The following is a 16,382-nucleotide window of genomic DNA, read 5'->3' on the forward strand; positions in this document are numbered from 1 at the left end:
TGATGATGGGGAGATGGTGATGACTCTGAAATGTCCTTTGCCTATCGCCTCAGCGAGAATAGTGCATGATAATGTTAAATGGGCTCCTCAGAGGATCAGCAGGGTTGGAAGACCCAGACCTAATTGGGTGAAAACTGTCATGTATGTCTTAAACGTAAGTGCAAGACATGTTATATAACATCGTCGGTAGACATGTTCAGTTCAGAGCTCTTGCACTAGCATTGCCTCATACTTAAATGTATAAGTATAAGCAGTTATTATTGTGTTAGTTTTTAATCCGACACACAGGTTTCGGTCCTGTAAATTCTACCTCAACTTGGTAGGATATGATTCCCTATTGTTTATTGAGCTCCGATGCTCATGTTTGTTATGATTCTATTGTATAGGCTTTTGTATTTTGTATATTCTTCTACGCCCCTTCTTAAATGGAGTTGAGCAAATAAAACGCCAGCAAGAAGATATCGCTTTACTATCGTCCTTCATCCTCGGACCTTTTTCGACGAGAGATGGGATTCAACCATAGCGGGTACACACCTGAAGTTGCGATCTCTATACCAGTACTACGTAGTTCGGTGGTCTTCCACCAGGGCGGCGCTGCAAATCGTTGCGGCCATCTTTAAAGGTCTGGTAACCCCGCAAATTGAACTGGGGCTTAGCGAATGTTTAGGGTTTAGTGAGTGTTTAGTGAATGTTTATGAGGTATTTAGTGAATGTTTAGTTAAGGGTTTATTGAATGTTTCGTTTCGTGTTTAGTGAATGTTTTGTGAATGTTAGTGAATGTCTAGTGTGTAGGTATTCAGTGAATGTTTAGCGAGTGTTTAGTGAATGTCTTATGAATGGTAGTGTTGAGTGAAAGTTTAGTGCGTAAGTATTCAGTGAATGTTTAGTGAGTGTTTAGGGTTTAGTGAGTGTTTAGTGTGCAAGTGTTTGGTGAGTATTTAGGGTTTAGTGAATGTTTAGTGCATGTTAAGGTTTAGTGAGTATTTAGGGTTTAGTGAATGTTAGTGTTCAGTCAATGTTTAGTCTGTAGGCATTCAGTGAATGTTTAGTGAGTGTTTAGGGTTTAGTGAATGTTTAGCATGTAAGTGTTCAGTGACTATTTATTGTGTAAAGTATTCAGTGAATGCTTAGTGAGTGTTTAGGGTTTAGTGAATGTTTAGTAAATATTCAGTGAGTGTTTAGTGAATGTCTTGTGAAAATTAGTGTTTAGTGAATGTTTAGTGGGTAAGTGTTTAGTGAGTGTTTAATGAGTGATTAGTTAATGGTCATTTACTGTTTAGTGTTTAATGAGTGTTTAGGGATTTAATAAACATTTAGGGGTTAGTGAGTATTCAGTGTTTAAGGAGTGTTTAGGGTTTAGTGAGTGTTTAGTGTATAGTGTGTGCTTAGTGAATGTTTAGAGAGTGTTCAGTGTACAGTGAGTACTTAGTGAACGTTTACTGTATAGTGAGTGCTTAGAGAATGCTTAGTGACTATTTATTGCTGAATTAATGTTTAGGATTAAGGTGGGTTTAGTGAATATTTACTGAGTGTTTGGGGTACAGTGAGTATTTTCCGAGTGTTTAGTGTTTCATGAGTGTTTAGTGAGCGTTTACTGTATAGGCTAATGAATGCCTAGTGAGTGTTGAGTATTCAGTGAGTATTTAGTGTTATTGAGTGTGAGTGTACAGTACATGTGAGTGTTTAGTGAGTGTGAGTGTATAGTAAGTGTGTGTGTTTAGTGAATGTGAGTGTTTAGTGAGTGTGAGTGCATAGTAAGTGTGAGTGTTAGTGAGTGTATTGTGAATGCTAGTGTTTAGTGATTGTACATTACTGTTTAGTTAGTATTTAGCGACTGTAAGCAAAGAAAGTCCTGTAATTTACAGGAAACATTTATGCTAAACACTGCTTAGATCCAAGAGCAGATGATTAGGCCTTGACCACAATGGTTAACGTGCTTAAGCCAACTGTTTTTGTAAGGTAATTTTTCTCTGTGAAATTGGGTCTAATAATAATAATAATAATAATAATAATAATAATAATAATAATAATAATAATAACAGTACTTTGAGCTGGACCGAGACCTTTCAATATGGCCGCCCGAGGTCACATGCTCGGCAGGGAGATCGCCACTCTAATGATTGACGCTCTATGGATTCAACCTCAAACACTAAAATACCATCTTTCTACTACACAGGTAAGAATAAACAATTGTAGTTATGGCCTTGAACCCAAAATAGAGATGCCATAACAAAAACTATGAAATGGGAGTCTAGACATAAGTAGATTTGTGGAAGTGAAAGCACACCAGACATAAATTGCAGAATTTCACAGAGGTCATTTTGAGCTGCATGGTCTGAATGCATGAATGATGATGATGATGATGATGATGCAATTGCATGATGATGAAACCTAGTTATTACTACCGGTTTCCTACCCTTCCTAGTTTGATTTTGATGAAACTTTGCGCGCGTGTGCCTTCGGGATGGGTGATAATTTTACGCTAATATTTCTGACATGTAGGTCTGGGAAGCCATGACGGCTCGTCAAAATGCTATTTTTCTCTAACTTATATAAGCCCTAGTTTTCGGGTGGATGGTTATTTTACCCTATCATTTGTTACTTTAATATATTTTCAATGTCACATGTAAACTTAAATGCTAGCCTTTATTTTTATTTTTTTTTTTTTTTTTTTTTTTTTTTTACGATTCTAGTGAAATGTCATAAGTAGGAACCGTAGCATGCAGTTACTTCTTAATTTTTAAATTTTTTTCCTTGAAATATTTTTTCAGGTATTTCCTTAAATTATGAATTAGGGCAAAAATTGAAAATACCTGAGAAAACATGCAAAGAGTCACGGATAAAGAAAAAACAACGTAATTAAAGAAAAATTATTCTGTTTTGTGTAACGCCTGGATTTGCTGTTATAAAAACACTATCTTGCATCGAAAGAAACATCGTTACTCCTTCGGAGAGTTAACCCGGGAAATGTATTTGATGATTTAAGAATTTTTTTTTTAGGCTTAGAGTTTTCAGGTATGATTTTCTTGATAAAGACAATCTATATTCTCTTACTGCTGGGAATTCGTTCGATTTGCATTACGCCTTCTTTCTTTTTAAACTGAGGATATTTACTTTGATTCTTCTTTATGTACCTCACGGCTACGCTTTACGCATCCGTTCTGCTTTATGTTTGCCATCTCGACATTTTTTATTTTCTGGCAGTTCATTTCTGCATTGTTTGCAATTTTACACATTCAGACTACTCGTTATTATAACTCTTATTACAGGTGTTATCTGTGATTATTTCAAACAATATCTTATCATAATTTATGATTCGTTAAGTACTTATATTCCGGTTCCATTGTATTGTGGGTTATTTAAGCATGAACTTCATACAGTAAGTCATAAGTTTGTAAACTGAACTCCCATTTGGATTATACAGACCGTAAGTCTTGAAGTATATTAAAAATCTCGGAGACCTCTACAACAACACGCTGGAGTTTTTTTATTTGGGTTTTTTTTGCATTTTGCATTTCAGCTCTGTTTTGACAAGAAGGCTGTGGTACAGAATTCCATTTTGTTAGAGCCGAGATATTTTAGTTATCTTCCAGTAATGTATTGGAGTTGATAAATAGTTTCGTTGTTCTTGAGAAACCGGGAACTTAAAAAATATAATGTATATAAAGCGAACTGGTTGTACAATTTTAGCATTAGTCCAAATTGATAAGATTTTGTCGAAACCTATTCTCTAGAGCTGAAATAAATGTTAAATTGTTGTTAAAAACAATAAACCTCTATATATTTAAGCTGATGAGATACACCAGAAGGCCGTAACGCAATATTATCATCCAAACAAGGAAATCTGATAACGATTTCAAGCAATTGTAAAAGTAGTCTAGTTGCGGGGGATATTTTACCGCGACTTGTCTACTGAAAATCCGCCAAAATCGGTCATTTTGGCTAATTAACCGTCAGTGTAACAGCAAAGTCACAATTCAACAGGTATGCAACCTAGTCTAAACTCCCCAGTTCTAACTGACCTAGGGTGCCGTGCCCTAACCCTAATTAACACAGATATATGCTAGCCTACTTTTCCCTTAACTAACCTGACCTAGGATGCCATGTCTCTAACCTAGCCAAAGGGTTCCCACCCCCTTCCCCATTTCAACACAGGAACAGACTAAACGACCTTTCCCTTAATCTAATCTTAAACAGATATCATGCACAAAAGAAACTTACCTTGTCTATAGTGTGGTGAGGTTACTATGGACTTCAATGGTGGATACATGAGGTGGGTATAAGGTAGCAACTGCGAAGCAAAGGAATCAGTTTTTTCCGTTCAAATTGATAACACTCTTCCACGTAGGACACGTATATTTGTTATTTAACCATTTTTATTTTGTTAAAGAGTTAATAGTGGATTCAATCTCAATGCAAATTCAACAATTTCCACACAACATTCACTTCACAGTTGGGGTAAAGACCTCGTACCGATTGTGGTCGCTATCACGATATATAAGTGCAAATTCCAAGCTATGTCAGCGTATCTTCGTCAAATCGTGCAAATGTCCAGATAGGCTTGAAACTGAACCGGAATATACCACAATTCCCAACAACCACCGAACGTGCGTTAGGCCAAGCCACGTAAAGGTCGGTAGACTGGTAACAACAGTTCCCAAGAATCCCAACTTATCATATGTCAGATGTCAGAAACTCACGCATGCGCAATAACCATGAGATGTGTGATGGCTTTGAAACTACCTCGAAGGAGCGACCTACATCACCAGTAGACAATTCATCTATGGCAAATGTACTCGAACATTTAGCCATTCTACGCATCTTGAGGAAATACAGAACTTTTATTCTACGGTGTTTTGCACGTTGACCAATGGCTACATTCGTAAGGCCCCGTCATCTAGCCTAGTCTTCCGTTTTACCCATGCCAGCGTCCAGGTAGAGTATAAAATCTGTATAATATAAACTTTAACTGCTAACATTTTCACAAGTATTAGTTAGATTTTAAAAGCGCACGAACTATTAAATATGGTACGTTTTGCAAGGGAAACATTTGGAATAGTCTGTGGTACGATTTCGTTATCGCAGTTTTCTTCCTCGCAAATGTCAGGGTAAGTCCCAATGGACATGGGAAACTTCCCTATTATTAACTGATCAAAAACAGGGGGAAAAGTTTACCTTGAAATTTTAGGTATAATTTGTTGTCTCGAAAGTATAAAACTAGCTTGGTTAAAATTTCAATAACATGTGAAGTTTCGTATAGTGTAAATTCTGTCAGTGTTCTTTTCTCCAGCCAACTCAAATTCCGTACTTGAAACTGGCTTCTTTCATGGATGAGTTAAGATTAGGCGACCTATTGTTGACGATATTAAGATATTTTCAATTAATGACAGATAAGCGTGATCACTTTAAGCCACATAATGTCTAAACGTAACGCCTCTTAAAGTATTCAAAGCCACAAGTTTTTGGGCGGGTGTTGAAAATTTCGGAGAGAAAGAAATTGTACTGGAGGAAAGTAAATACAGAGAGAAGGGTTAATGAACAAATTTATGTGCTACTTTGGCTTGTTTAGTACTAGTCCATAGGGTTTCAAGGTATTATATACACACCCATTTCTATATTGTGTGGTCGACAAATTATATTAACATACGATATCTCGTGCCGCAGTCTACTTTACATTTACCATACGGAGTTTAGTACGAGCACCTCGGAGTAGATGACATGTGGATAACAAGCCAAAGTAGTACCTAAATTTGTCCCAGAATGGTAGGCGCAAATAGAAAGATTTTCTCCGAGGAAAGTACATATTTTGTAAATGGAGGGCGCACTCTGGAGAACTGTTGAATGCAAAGGAGTTCGTGGTTATCACAGTGTAACAGTGACCAAGCAGGGTATGGAAGGTGTTGCAGCTGAGATTTTAAAACAGCTACAGTTTTACAACCGTGGGTACCCGAAATGAAATTAATGAGACTTAGAGGAAGTGATTCAAGCAAACGTACACATTCTTACGGAGTGTCTGTTTTCAAACGCTTACAAAGCAACAGAATAGAAAAAGGAATAATTCTCTCAAGAGAATTAATGGTGAAATACTTGTTAAAAGAGTCAAAGCTAAAACATGATAAAAATATATTTAAAATTATAAAATTGCACATTTTTTAAAACAATTAAATGATGAAATGAAATCCATCGAACTTATAAAATGACTTCAAATAAAATAAAAAGGGGAAAGCTAAAGTCCTAAAACACGAAAATAATAAACGTAAATAATCTCTATGTCAGCCATGGCGTAATTTAAAAACCAGCACGCTCTACACCTAGAATTATATAGCCCTTATATAGTGTATAAATTATAGCTTAAATAATATGACATATCAAAGAAAATTAAGCCATTACAGACCAAGTTTGATCTATTATACTAGTTTGCGCTGTTATCAACGACTCTTGGGATATTCCATAGGCCAGGAGCACTAAATGTTGGGTCTGAGTTTTCATCAATACCATCGACCCGTGGGGGAATAGATGCATAATTTTCAAAGATGTCAACACGTGGTTCCAATTGAATGGAACGTAATGGAATTCAGAGTTTAAGCCAAAGGCCAAGCACTGGGACCTATGAGGTCATTCAGCGCTGGAAAGAAAATTGAGAGTGGGTAGGTTTGAAAGTTGTAACAGGAGGAAAACCTCGCAGTTGCACTATAAAATAATTGTTAGGCGAGGGTGGATAGCAAGATGAAAGAAAGATAATATGAATGGAGGGACAGTATAAGGAATGAAAGGGGTTGCAGCTAGGGGTCGAAGGGACGCTGCAAAGAACCTTCAGTAATGCCTACAATGAACCCTGTGAGGTGCGCTGGCGGCACTAACCCACTACGGGGTAACGACTCTTGGGATATTCCACAGACCAGGAGTACTAAATGTTGCGTCTGAGTTTACATCAGTAACATCGACCCGTGAGGGAATAGATGCATAATTTTCAAAGATGTCAACAGGTGGCTCCAATGCAGCATCCAGCCCTTTCAGTGTTCTTAGATTTTGCGCAGAAGGCTCTCCTTGTCTATTGAAAAGTATACCTTAGGCAAGGGTACTAGAGCGGAGTAGTGGTGTCCAGGGTTACATTTACTCGGAGAAATCTCTTTCAGTTATTATCCCATATTGACCTATGGTGCATTTTTAGCAATCAGATTTTGAAATTTAATCTGCTCCCCATTCAGATGTCTTTAGAGTGGTTACCATATAATCACTCCAAATTGAATTTTACTGCTTAACGTGTACTATATGAGAACAGTTTGTGACTTGACACTGAATTTGTCCGTAGGTCATGGCAAAGATGTAATGTAAAGGAAGATGATGCAATACGCGCTTTAAAGCAATATATGAAAATTTATTAATGCAGTATCAGTATCTCTTTCCAAAGTCAAATAGCATAAGAGTTTGTTACGCTTCGACTAGAAATGTGATTTGAAATATATGTAAAAAAATCTTCAGAGTGCTGCGGTAGAATATCAAATGGGGTGAGCATATAATGTTGAGCAATCTTGTCGGAATTTCAGCAATTCCATCATCGGTGATTAGTTAGACTTCGAACAGAATGAAGGGTCATCGACACTTAAATGAATAGGGTTATATCTATCCGTACTGAAACTTGTCCGGAGAGCATGAATTTAATATAACGTTGAATGATACTTGAGAGCTTATGGTGCACAGGTACTAACTTTTTTATAAGCGACAAGAACTACACTCCTAAAATAAAAAAGAAAAGCCAATCAATTTCCTTATTCCGGTATATAATTTTCTATTCTTCTTTACATTTTTAGCCATACCTATTCATGTACTCATCTTTTAAGCGTAATAAATAACTCAGGCAGTAAATGTACGGGTGGATCAATAACTTTATAAAAGGGGTTTTGCAGCGAGAGATGATAATTGGCCAAAAATCACAATGTAATGGCTATGAGGGAGTTTTTCCTATATTTTTTTTTATTTCCACTGAAGGGGCATAGTATCACAAATCTTAACATCACGCAAACTTTATTACTTCCTTTGACTTCCGTACCTGGAAAATCATCAGTTACAGCACCAAGAGGCTAGCATATCCCAGAAACACAATCTTCTATAATTAAAATTAGTAACCTCTTCCTTAGAAGTGGAACATTTGACCAAAGGGAGATTTATTATGCAATCATACCTACATGAGGGTTTTCAAGAATTATAAAATTGCTGCTGGCGTACCATTTGAATGTTTAAGTCCTTAGTAGAAAGAGAGGTGCTTATCTTCTTCGAATCCAGCAGTGTGTCATATCAGAAATTGTGAGGTAGTCCAGAGGTTACATATATTAGGTTTTCCACCTACAAATATAAAAGGTCTAAAATTGATGCATCATTCAACTTCATGGTAAGAAGTTTTAAATTAACATTTTAACAAACAATTAATATTATCAGTTTTTCTGAGATCGGAATTAACTTACTTAAATACTTTCGCACAAGACACCCCACTAGGGAGAGCGGTGCATAATGTATTTTCATTGAAGATCCAGTCAACAGAAACACTGCTGAAGCTGACCAACTACTCCCATAAAAGTCTAGGAATTTTTAGAGTTTAATGTTTATGCCCACATAAACATTAAACCTTTAAAAAGGTAGTAAGTAATCAGGAATGGACACATTCGCAAAGTTCTAAGAGGGCAAATTACACTGTAGCACGTGATTAACAAAATATACTGTATTTTGGGAGGGCATTAGTACAGAATAAAGGGTCCCCCAAAAAATTTAAACCAGAGTTAACCCTTAGTGCAGGTGGGGGTGTAAAATGTTGCTAGAGGGACGTGGAATCATGTTATGACCTATAAAACATTCCATGCTTTCCGTTTTGGCCAGGTGCCAAGGCTCCAAAATCCAATAAAAGGTTCTCAAAGATGATACTAGAGCATTAACACGATATATCATGTTAAAGAGGGCCACGTTGAAAGAAAACCAAGAGTTCGGGAAAATGACTAGGATAGATTACAAAAGGGGTCCAACTTGAACAACAAAGAGCCCATGGGAAAGGGCTTGCCATTCATTTATTGCAGCAATTACCTAAGAGAAAGTAACTCTCTGGATATACTGTAGATGTAGCATTAAAGAACAATGGTACAATGAAACACTCACGAAGAGCACTCCCGACAATACTAAAGGATGTGCATATCAAATCCCATGTAAGTCTGGTGACAATTCTTATATTGGTCGAACTAGAAAATCATTGGAAAATAGAACAGCACAGCATAAAAAATTGATAAGATTCTCACCAGAGAAGAAAGCAATTCACGTTCATGTCAGTGAAAACAGTCATACGATCAACTGAACAAAGTTAAAAAAAGATAGTTCATTGCAATAAAATACTAATAAAAAACAATACCGAGTCTGCTAATAGAAAAAAAGCCTTTGTAAGATTATGAATATCAGTTACGGCAGGTATAAACTCGATCCATTAATTTCGAAACAAATACGTAAAATGCACATATTTTAACGAAAGCAGCCGACATGGGACGAAAGTAAAGTTATGAGCCTGCTCACATAGATAAACAAGATTTGGAAATCGAGCACTAACCTCAGTTTGCTGTTTCTCTCTCTTTTTTCCCGTTTGCCATGAGTGAATATTTGGTTTCCATCCATATGTATGTTCATTTGTACTGTCACTCTGGCATTTACATTGTAAATTTCTTCTACCAATATGTGTCAGTTCTCTTGACTAAATCTTAGATATAAGGATGAAACAAGTGAGGATTTATACCGAGTGTTTTAATTTTCCCTGTGGTGCATCTGCAGATATGCACATACCAAGCATACATACATACATACCAAGCATCACCACAGGTGAAAAAAAAAGACTAGGTGTAAGTCCTGGTCGGTTTCGACTTTATTTCTGAGCCATTAATGAAGGACTGATGCATAGTGGTAGAAATCACAATATATATGCTAGGAGAATAACAGAGACAAACGTACAAACCACTGGAGACAAAAATTACACACCTGACAGGTGTCAAAGTTGAGGGGCGACAAAACCTATTATGACTGAGGCCTGGTACTGTGCTTAAGAATATGATCATTTTTTTCTTACATATCTACCACCCTCCTTAAAATCTAAATATTTTGCAAGTTTCTGATATCATGTCATGACCATAACTTTCTTATAAGGAACTAGGGCAATGATATTTAGTGGAAATATCATGAGTCTAGTTTTATACAAAAAATTTCGGTCATAACACGAACATCAGTCAAGGCATGTATAAACATGATCTTACAATTTCAAAAGAAATTTGTAAAATGTTTAAATTTTAAGGAAGGTGGTAGATATGTACAGAAAGAGGATTATTGTATTTGTAAACGTAACACCGTGCCCCAGCACCAGTGACTTTTGTCGCCCCTCCCCCTTTGATGCCCCTCAGGTTTGGCGTTTCAATCTCCAACGTTTTGTACGTTTATCCATATTGCCTCCCTAGCATCTATATCTTCTACCACTGTGTGTCAGTCCTTCGTTAATTGCTTAGAAAATAAGTCGAAACCGTTCAGGACCTATAACCAGTTTCGTACTTTTTCACCTGTGATGATGTTTGATAAACAAATCACGTGTTAATGTGATTATGATCTTACATACATACACACACACATATATGTGTGTGTGTGTGTAAATCTAAATTTAAAGATCAAGACAAAAATAAATGCAAAGAACCGCTTCCATGTTAACAAATAAACAAATAAGGATATTAGGAATGATGTAATAAGGACGACAACGATAAAGCGCGGCCGCGATAACGAGGGAAATTACTGTTTCTAATCTATGACAGAATACTGCAAAATAAATTGCATACTGGGGCAGACCGCGGACTTAGAACTTGCCTTACTTTTTGTCCACGTTTGTATGTTTCTAACCTCTTTCGTTTCTCCATAGAAACTGTTCTTTTTGAACTTCAATAGCTTTTTGACGTTATGAGTCCTTTTTTTATCTGTTCATATCTCTCTGCTGACAACTTACTGACAAGTTCTGAAGAATTTGTTCAGCCACAAGAAATCATGAGATACTGCGAGTAATTCTGATCGCCGGTAGAAAAATTAATAGGAAAAAGACGGCAGTTAATTACCAGAGAATCGTGGCTGAGTTTACATCGAGCCTTCATTCGAATGGTTCATTAATGTAGCATCGGACGTCCTGTCAGGTAGAAAAGTAGTAATTAGTCATGTTTCTGCTTCAGATATTGGCTTTATAGAAAGCGACTTGCTCTTTGATCTAACGAAGGAGAACTCAATTGAAGTTATTATTTTTTATTTTCAGTGTATAATGTAAATATTGGCCCCAGCATTCGCTTCAAACGTTAATGATGCTTAATCTGTGAGTTGATGAAAAAGTATGGTGATTAGCTACGTTTATTAATTATGAAGCGCAAAAGCTTCGGACACTGTGGTGCAGTGTCCAGCGACTGAATGCAAGTCTACGCGTCTGTCACTCCGCGCGTGTATGTGATATCCCTAAATATCATGTATGGCTAAACGTAATTTCAAATGAACTCATTTCTACTGAACTTGAGGGATGTTATACAACTCGTTAGGAAATTAGCAGTTCCCCGTTATAAAATAAATGGTAAAGTGCCTTTGTTATTTTCTTATACCCTATGTGAAATGAGGTAAAACTATTCAGCAATGATGGACAACACGCAAAAAGACGAAGTCCTAATTCGATTGATATCTTTGGATGATATTCTTTTCAGATTCAGGATAGCTACTGAAAACAAAAATCCTGTATGGAGCGTTTGGGAATGAGGAAAAGAAACTATACCCAAACATAAATGGACACATACGTAGTTGCTTACATGCATAGGAGTACTCACTTTTTGTAGACGCACAAGCGCGGTGTGTATATATATATTATATGATATATGTATATATATATATATATATATATATATATATATATATATATGTGTATATTTGTTTGTGTTTATATATATATATATATATATATATATATATATATATATATATATATATATATATATATATATATATACATATGTGTGTATATGTGTGTGTGAACTGTAACTAATTTCAGGCATGACATTTTTATATTTTCAGGTATCAAGTCATAAATAGCAGATTAATATCAAATTCACTATACCTTGGGAACAGCTTACACTCAAAGAGAACTATACACTTAAGAAAAGTGAACTACCCTGACTTTCGTTTTTCATCTCTACCGCTTAAAAAAGACAAGTTCGAATCTCGATCAGGGGAGGTACATTCTCCTTCCTCTCAGCACTTCTGGATTGTAAATTGTTTTCAGCAACTTATCGTATGTCTGTAACCAGTCATTCTCAAATATTTGACCTATCTTTTCACCTACCCTTACGCTTTTACAAATTCTTTATACCACATTCCTCACTCTTTGAACCCGTCTTATTCCACAAGTACTATGTAAATCTCAATAGCTTTCACTCTTTCCTTCCATTTACATTCAGCATCCCACTGTTACTTCCATAAAGGAGAGTTGGCTCTTAGACACCTTTTAGTTACTTTGGTGAGGGAGCCTGTCCTGAAGTTGCCTGACCTCTCATAGGCCCTCTGCTGTCCTTGCAGACGCCTGTAACATCTGGTGGGGCTGCTCTGCTAAAACCTTCAGCAGAGGATACCTGGTTACCTAAAAGGCACTCTGGAGATATTTTTCAAGCGTGACAAAAATTTGCCCGTTATTTATGAGGCTGAAGTTTCATTTTGGAAAACTATCAGAGGTTGCTCTCCACATTGCATTAAAAGGCATAATTTGTCAAGCTATGAACATACGTATTCTTGATAAGCCACTTGCGTATTTCACAGTTTATAGTTCAAAGTACCTAATAACAGGTAGATCACAACCCTCCACTAGGCACTCCTTTTTTTAAACACCTCTCAAATATTCAGCGCCCAGGTTCTTACCACTCTGACAGTGATACACAGTGACACACCCTGGATAATCATATATTACCTTTACATCTCAGACAAAATGACACCAAAATGTACCTAATTTTACGAGATTTAACAAAGGGTTCCCAACTCATTCCGCGTCCTTTTGGTACTGAAATTCGGTTCTTTCACTGGTCAGGCGAATATCGTGTTCACTATAATATATATGTATACAGTATATATGCACATATATAATATATATACATGTATATATAGTATATATACATATGTATATATATGCATATATATACATATGTATATATATGTATATATATATATATATATATATATATATATATATATATATATATATATATATATATATATATATATATATATACATATACATATATACAGTATATACATTCTCAGGCATTAGAGAGCCATGCCAGGTGTTGCCCTTTTGAACTGAAACTAATATCAACGGGATGAAGTTGTCAGCCTGAAGCTCTGCCCCATGAATATTAAAAGTACCTGCTCACCGAACGCGTCAGTCGGAGATCAATGAAATTTATTATCCATCAACGAAAGTCCCGAGATCATTCCAACAGGAGAGAAACAAACTTAGGCTTATTACCTGAAAAAAATTTGCTTATCTTGACTGCAGTTATGAGTTTGGAATATGGAAGGTAATCGACTGTAGTCGGATATATTTAGTGTAGAGAGAGCCCGGCCAACAACCTCATCCCAAAGCGACGGACTGAAAACCAGAAGTTAACACACTGCGGAGATTCCACTATGAAAAAGAACTGTTGCATTGTTAGTGTGTGTGTGTGTATGTATATATATAAATATATATATATATATATATATATATATATATATATATATATATATATATATATATATATATATATATATATATATATATATATATATATATACACACATATATATATATATATATATATATATATATATATATATATATATATATATATATTTATATATACATATACATATATATACATATATACAGTACATATATATATAATATATATATGTACATACATACATATGACGGTAAAGTATATGTTACAGGGAATGTGTGAAACCAGGGATTTCACGAAATCCCCAGGGAATATGTGAAATGACCAATTCGCTTAGGAACATTTGATCCCCGAGAGTTAGTACTAAGCACGGAGAAACAATGATTCATCTTCACTCTTTCGCCTTGTTTAGTACTAGCCCTTTGGGAGTCAAATGTGTTTCGCCATGTTTAGTACTAGTCCCTGGGGAATCAAATGTCCCTAAGTGCATTTGATCCCCCGGGGGGCTAATAATGAACATAGAGAAACACATTTTACCCCAAAGGGCTAGTACTAAACATGGCGAAACACGTTTGACCCCCAGGGGCTAGTACTAAACATGGTGAAACAGCGTTGATAATCACTGTTTCGCCATGCTTAGTACCAGCCATTGGTGGTCAAATGTTCCTAGGCGAACTGGTCATTTCATATATTCCCTGGGGATTTCGTGAAACCCCTGGTTTCACATATTCCTTGTAAAATAATATAGTTATGATGAACAGCACTGCAAAAAATAAATTGATGAAATAGTATCTAAATAACGTAAACAAAATAAATAAAATAAGTGAAAGTTTATTCTCATAAAAGGAAAATCAACACTTAGGTACAAAGGCTATGTCACAGTCTAAGGTTTGAGAACATTGCCCATATGATCCCATTCTGCGTTAGGCTATAACATGTGACACTCGAGTAGCTGTACAGATAATGAAATAATTTTTTTCTTAACATGATCGAAAGGATGAGATGCTGGCCACCACCAGCTTCCGATGAGAGATGAAAATTTAAAACAGACAATGACAGAAATAATGACATGCTCAGGCAGTGTTCGTCTCTCTCTTTCTCTCTCTCTCTCTCTCTCTCTCTGTCTCTCCATTTCAAATTTCTTTTCTTACCTGTTATATTTCCTCATAAAAAACTCCCATCTGTCTTTGTCTCTGAGCGGTGGTCATTTTATTATGTATTTTTTTTTTTTATTAATTACGGGGTATACGCTTCACGTCGTTTCTAGTTTTCTGTAGAGGAAAAGTAATGAGACGGCTGTTTGTCCGTACGCACTTTTTCTGTCCTCCCTCAGATCTTAACAACTTCTGAGGCTAGGGGGCTGCATATTGGTATGTTGATCATCCACCCTCCAATCATCAAACATACCAAATTGCAGCCCTCTAGCCTCATTGGTTTTTATTTTATTTAAGGTTAAAGGTAGCCGTGCTTGTGCGTCTGGCACCGCAACAAAGTTAAGTATATCTTAGTTTAACCGGGCCACTGAGGTGATTAACAGCTCTCCTAATATAAGGCTGGCCCGAAGGATTAGATTTATTTTACGTGGCTAAGAACCAACTGGTTACCTAGCAACGGGACCTATAGCTTATTGTGGGATCCGAACCACATTATGACGAGAAATGAATTTCTATCACCAGGAATAAATTCCTCTTATTCTTCATTGGTCGGGTAGGAGAGTCGAACGCTGGGCCAACAGCGTACCAGGCGACAGCTGTATCCACCCCTCCAACGAAGAACTGCAACAACACAGGCCACCACGGCCGGTTGAGAGTTTCATGGGCCGTGGATGAGAATTTCATTCATACAACATTATACGCTGTACAAAAAAAAAAACTCGATTGCGCCGGAGAAACTCCGGCGCATTTTTTAATTGTTTATATTTGCAAATACGAAAAGCCATAGTATTTCTCAGTGGTAGTACAGAGGTTTCTGAGATGAAATATGAATGAATATTTCGAAAGATTAAATACTGCAGAATAATACCATGAGCATGTCTGTGAAATGAGGAAACAGTAGCGAATAATGAAGCTAAGAGCAGCTAGTTAAAAATAATGATACAGCTCAAGAGAGCATTTATAATGGTGTAATTAGACTTTTACAGTTAATGTAACTAATGGTTGATCCATTGTTACTAATGTCATGTGATTCTGGAAGGTATAAAATTATTTATAGGCAGCCTCCCTCAAGATGGAGAAAGAAGACAATACAGAGGCAAATAATGGCGAGAGATAAAACGAAGGACGCCGAGAGATTAACCTAAGCAACGAGGAACTCCGCTTATTCTTCCTATGCAGAAATTGATAACTATTACAAAGGATCTTATCGCTATTGCCATGAATCTTTACAATGCTTTCCAAGGACTTAAATACCTACTAATTATTACAATTAATGCAATAAGGACTACTCGGTCAGGATATCAGATAGTTTTCCAGTAAAAAGAAAAACAGCAGGGCATAATATGTCATTATTCTCTGCGCGATGATATTGGGATTGTAACTGAATCATGAGCCAATCGATCAGAGCCTAAAATGAATCACAGCGCGAGGCTTCGCTTAAAGTGAGCCTGATTTGATTAGTTGACGTTTGAATATTCATGCCTATCGTTCT

At 36.3% G+C, this 16,382-nt stretch overlaps 1 protein-coding gene across 2 annotated transcripts in view; it reads right to left on the reverse strand.

The window, feature by feature from the left end:
* LOC136827942 (aldehyde dehydrogenase, dimeric NADP-preferring-like) overlaps nt 1-16,382 on the reverse strand; it is a 157,179-nt gene that overhangs the window by 38,062 nt on the left and 102,735 nt on the right. The window contains exon 1 of one of the 2 annotated variants that reach the window (XM_067085485.1): nt 4,222-4,687. The exons of the other annotated variant lie outside the window; for it this stretch is intronic. The gene's annotated coding sequence lies outside the window, so the exon portion shown is untranslated. Of the gene's footprint in view, nt 1-4,221; nt 4,688-16,382 lie in introns of those variants that run through there. 2 annotated transcript variants of the gene reach the window in all.

This window comes from Macrobrachium rosenbergii, chromosome 42, assembly GCF_040412425.1.
Source record: "Macrobrachium rosenbergii isolate ZJJX-2024 chromosome 42, ASM4041242v1, whole genome shotgun sequence".
NCBI lineage: Eukaryota > Metazoa > Arthropoda > Malacostraca > Decapoda > Palaemonidae > Macrobrachium > Macrobrachium rosenbergii.